Source organism: Chenopodium album, chromosome 21, assembly GCF_948465745.1.
Source record: "Chenopodium album chromosome 21, dcCheAlbu1.1, whole genome shotgun sequence".
In the NCBI taxonomy this organism is placed as follows: domain Eukaryota; kingdom Viridiplantae; phylum Streptophyta; class Magnoliopsida; order Caryophyllales; family Amaranthaceae; genus Chenopodium; species Chenopodium album.
This window is the reverse complement of record NC_137854.1, coordinates 11394746-11400461: the sequence shown is the minus strand read 5'-3', so window position 1 is coordinate 11400461 and position 5716 is coordinate 11394746. Positions and strand designations below refer to the sequence as shown.

The following is a 5716-nucleotide window of genomic DNA, read 5'->3' as shown; positions in this document are numbered from 1 at the left end:
TGATTTTGTTTCAATAAAATGTAGCTTTTATCCAAGGATTTATTTTCTCTTTGTTTCCTAATTTTTCTCCTAACTATTTTATGATTTTATCATAATAAACACATGATTTACAGAAGTGCATAAGACTTTGATTACTGCCTTGCCATGTTTAGGATGCATGGACACTTCATCCAACTGTCGTGTCCGTATCGGACATCGTATCGTAGACCGATACTCGTGGGACACACGACGATACGTTTCGGACCGTATCCTACTATGATATGGGTTGTTTAACTTTTTTTCAATAAAAAAAATCAGCACCTTTTTGTTGCAGCAGGCCACATCATACGGCAGGGGTTACCCGAGTTTTTTTTTTGTTAAGGATTACCCGAGTTTTTCAGTGAGGGATTTCTTGAGTTTTTTTTGTCAAGGGTTACTTGAGTTACTCGATCAACGGTTACTTGAGGGGTTCGGATAGAGGTTACTCAAGTTTTTTTTGTTAGGGGTTACCTGAGTTTTTCAATCATGGGTTACTTGAGTTACTCAGTCAGAGTTACTTGAGGGTTTCTGACAGGGGTTACTTGAGGGGTTCACTCGATTAAGAGTTACTCCATAAGGGGTTCCCAAGGGGTTATTCGGTCAGGGGTTACTCGAGTTTCTCAGTCAAGGGTTACTCGAGTTTCTTAGTAAGACCGCATAAAAAAATTGTGACTCGAGTAACCCCTGATCGAGAAATTCAAGTAACCCTGACAACTCGAGTAACCCCTGACTGAAAAACTCAAGTAACCCTTGACCGAGAAACTCAAGTAACCTCGGAAACTCGAGTAACCCCTGACCGAGAAACTCAAGTATGTAGCCCCGAAAACTCAAGTAACCCTGAAAACTCAAGTAACCCCTGTCGCACGGTACAATAGCCCGCATTTAAAAATTTGTGTAAAAAAATTAAGTACACTAAGATAAATAAGGTAATTATTAAATAACAGGAGTTGCTTCATATAAATCTCATTGTTTAAATGATGCAATATGATATGATGAACGAACAGAATGACAAATATATGGTCATTTTTTAAAAATATATTATATGAATTTTATCATTTCGTACCCGTGTCCCTTATTTTGAGATAAATATTTTCCCGTATTTGTTTCGTACCCATATTCGAGTCAGTACCCGTTCTTGTACAACCTAGGTTTTTCTATTGCCCTAGTAATTGGTAATTGCCTAACATTAAGGGAACTTATTGTTAGTGGAGGATTAAGTGGAGTAGTGGTTACTTTAAAAAAAAAAAAAAAACGTGGGAGTAGTGGTTAAGTCTTGTGCGTGCTATAAAAAGAGCTTTTTCATTTTCAAATTGTTGATTTTAGTGAGTCATTTCCTATAGGTCTAACTTAAGTATTATATATTTTATTTTCACCTAATTCATTATGTTAGTACCACAAGTTCGTTCCAAGTTTCCAAAAGTTCTAAGTTTCCAAGTGTTCTTGAGTTTCTAAGTATTAAAGTTAAATCTATTATTGAGTTGTACTTTGAGAAAAAAAAAAGGTTGAGTAATCTTTTGTAGAAACTAGAATTTAGTACCTCTTGAGTTATCAAGCTTTAGGGTTGAGCTACAAAGAGCATTTGGGCGTAGATTTAGGTTCTTAAGGAACTTAAACTCTTATCGAGTTTCAATAGATTGTGTTTCGGCAAAAAATGAGCTAACCGGGCCTTGGAGGGGTGCCTGAGGACCTCGAATTTGGGCCTTGAATGGACTTGCAAAATGAACCCCGAGCCCCGGGGGGCGGAGCCTCCGAGGCCTAAGTTAGTAGCCAAACAATGCATATTTTGAGAGGAGTTTAGTAAAGAGAGTGGAGAAGTATGGTCATCTTAGATGATAAGAGTGACCTCCTTTAACCTTATGCCCTTTGAGGGGTATTTATAGGAGTACATGAGTGGGTTTGTGAGCCCAAAAGTACATATGTGGGCCGTTAAAGGCCATATTGATGTATTTGACCTATTTGGGGCCTTTCAATTAGTATTATGTGCACCATGGTGCACATAGAAATAGGTGCACCACTACTATACTTTTGAACATTTAGTAAAAAAAATTGAACATTTTACAAAAAATGAACATTTAGTAAAAAGAATATGAACACGTCACAAAAATTGAACATAAACTTGCAATTTTTATGTTCATATTTTATCAAAAAATGTTCATTTTGTATACATTAAATGTTCAGTTTATATTACAAAACTATTGAATTATTACGAGCCAGTTCAAAATTTGTCTGACTCGTAATAATTCAAAATTTGCGATTGTTCAGATGTTTTTACTAAACGTTCAAAAAAATTTTATTGTTCATATTTTTTTACTAAAAGTTCAAAATTATAGGCGTGGTGCATTGCGATTGTTCAGATTTTTTACTAAATGTTCAAAATTGTGATGTTCATATTTTTTAACTAAATGTTCAAAATTCTTGATTGTTCAGATTTCTTTTATTAAATGTTCAAAAGCATAGGCATGATGCATTGCAATTGTTCAGATTTTTTAACTAAATGTTCAAAATTTACGATGTTATGATGTTTTTACTACATGTTCAAAATTTGCAATTGTTCAGATTTTTTTATTGATTGTTCAAAAGTATAGGTGTGGTGCATCTAGAAATAGGTGCACCATGGTGCATCTTAAAATTTGCCGGGGCCTTTTAGACCTTTTTTTATGCCCTTTGGGCTTATATGGGTATAATTACCCAAGACTAAAATGGGTATGACCATTTTAGTACCCAAACAGATTGTAATAGTATTGCCTATTTAGTGAATTCGAGTTTGAAAATCCCAAGTGCTCATGTTTTTTCTTCTTGTTGGATGCAAGAAGTTTCCACGCAAATATTTATCTTGCAGTTTTATTTGTTTTTATAGCATTAAACGTGTTTTTAATTTTTGCAAAATTTAGGAACACTAGTTCCTTCACAATTCACCTCCTCTTGTGTGTTCCTTCCAAATAACATACAATTATATTACATTGATTCACTGAAGACCCAAATAATTGGTGTCTTAGGTATTGTTGTATGACATTACTTTAGATATCCTGTTGTTGATGTAAACTTTATATAAAGTCATACCAACCAATAAATTGTCACCCTTTTTTTCTTTTTTCTGTTTTTTTTTTTTTTTTTTTTTTTTCTTTTTTAATTTTAACACATTGTCAGTTTTATGAGCATACATTGCCTTCAAATTATTGAAAGCAAAAAAGTCCTAAAGAGAAATTAAATCAAGAAACATGCCGACACTTTGAAGTAATAGAAAATTATTAGAAACCAATAGAATAAAGGAGGGAGTACAACGTAGATTTTTTTTTTTTTTTTTTTTTTTTAGTGAAACAAGTACAACGTAGATTTAAATTAGCGGTAAATATGCTAAAATATCCAACACACATAAACATCTTACAGAAACACATATTAAAGATAGTTTGAGTTCAACATTTGGACATATGTGGATCGTCCCAATCTAACAAGGGAAGTTGTTAATTACTTAATTAGAATTGTGAGTGCGTAATGGAAGCAAAGATGTATATCTTCTAAGCACTAATTTTTAGTGCGTGTGAATATATTTAGGCATTGTAAGAGCGCAATTCATGTACCAAGGATTGCAAGTTATAATAGGATGACCCACCAAGTTCAACAGACGATGTTGCCAATTCTTTCAACTTCTTTGCCCTAGTTCTAACCTCCAAAGCCTCTTCACCCACCATAATTTTTCTTATAGCCTCCTTTATATCTTCCGATTTCACGTTCCCCTCCACCATTATGTTCCATTGCTTAACTCCCACACCAACTCCTGTCTTTAGTATCTCTGTCACCAATTTCTCATTCATAAATTGTTCGGCAAATACGGGCCAAGTTACCATAGGAACCCCACATGATATGGCTTCTAAGGTTGAATTCCACCCACAATGAGTCACAAATGCTCCTATTGCTTCATGATCCAAAATTAGAACTTGCGGTGCCCATCCCCTAATAACTAGCCCTTTTCCTTCCATTCTCTTTTCAAATTCATGTGTTAACCACTCATTTTTCTCATTCTCACCATTCATAATGTTTTTCATCATCAACACCCATATAAAATCTTGCTCAGATGCTACTAGGCCCATCGCGATATGTTGGAGTTGCAAGGTCGAGACTTCGGCTAAGCTACCAAAGCTAACATAAACAACTGACTTAGGCTTTTTCGAATTAAGCCACTTCAAGCACTCATGCTCATTAATTGAAGAATCCTTCCCTCTTTGGAACTTAGCTTCCTTTTCATGGTTACATAGTGAAACGGGACCTATATGCCATGCCCTCCTACCCATAACCTTTTTATAATAATCTGCATAATCATTAATCAGGCTCGAGCTCATAAAAACTATTCATAATGACTCCATAGCTCTTCTCCTCAGCCTCCATAGCACGACCGAATATCTTCATCCATTCATCATTGATCCGCTTATCTCCTAGCCCCCTCAAAAATGTTGGTAGTTGAGATGTTGCAAGTTTTATTTCATGAGGAAAGTGTGGGACGACGAATATCTCATCATCGGAAGAAATTTGTTTGTAAGGCTCATACTTACCTAGGGCATGCATCACACATTGTGCAAAGTAGCTAGTGCCATGAAATACTAACCTTGGTATATTAAATTTGGCTGCTACATCAGTAGCGAAAGGCAAGAGCTTATCAGCAACTAGGCAATTAGGCTTGTATTTCTCCATGATTTTCTCTAGTGGTTCTTGTAGCATCTCGGTGGCCTTCAAAAACCTTATTGTCATTTCATCAGAAGTGCAATGCTCGTAGTTTTCGACTCCCTCGGGAAGGCAAGCTTCCTTAGAATAAAATGGAATGATTTCAACGTCGATTGGAGGACCGACATTCTTGTAACTTTCTAGTGGTTTGGTGAATGTTGGTGCATTAAGAGGTGTGGTGACTATGGTAGTTTTGACATGATGTGTTGCGAAAATTTTGGCCATGTCTAAGGTTGGGATCATATGCCCTGCGGCCATAAGTGGAAAGAAGACTACATGAAAACTTTGTGGTTCGTTGGGAAACATTTTTATTAAATTGAACTTGGGATTGTGTATATTATGTTGTTCAGTTCGTTTGTATTAAAGAGCTATATACGAAATGGAAGAAAGAGAGATAGGCATATTCATATACGTAGTATATGCTTACCTATGCATGTCTCTCCAAAAAAAATCAGCATTCTACTTTATTTTATACTATGTGGTTTAGATTTAGTACGTGATTGAACCCTTGACAAAGGACAGTAGGAAGTTGGGTGTTTCCTAGAAGTTCTAGATAATCTTGGAAAGTTAATATGATAATTTAAAGTTAACAACAATGTTATTATTAACCTAACTTAGGGCCTGTTCACTTCAGGTTAATTTTAGTTGGATCAAGTTCAGTACAGTTTAGCTCAGCTCTCAATTTACTTCTCTCATAAAATATTCATTTCAACTTTATTCAGTTTAGTTCATTTCAGATCATTCCAATTCAGCTTAGTTCAGTAAATATAAGCAGGCCCTTAGGCTGCTTTACTACATATTAAAAATCAGTAAATTTAAAGAAAAAATATAATAGAGAATCATCAATAATAATTTAGAGCCCGCCCCAGTTAATCTCCATGATTTATTTAGCATGTCAATCTTCAATGCCAAGTAAGCAATAGTAATACAAGGATGATGACTCACCTGCCAGGTTTCGTGAAGGGTTACAGGTAAGTGATTA

General features: G+C 35.2%; 1 pseudogene; it reads right to left on the bottom strand.

The window, feature by feature from the left end:
* Nucleotides 1-3566: 3566 nt before the first annotated feature.
* LOC145600365 (scopoletin glucosyltransferase-like) lies at nt 3567-5154 on the bottom strand (annotated as a pseudogene).
* Nucleotides 5155-5716: the final 562 nt, after the last annotated feature.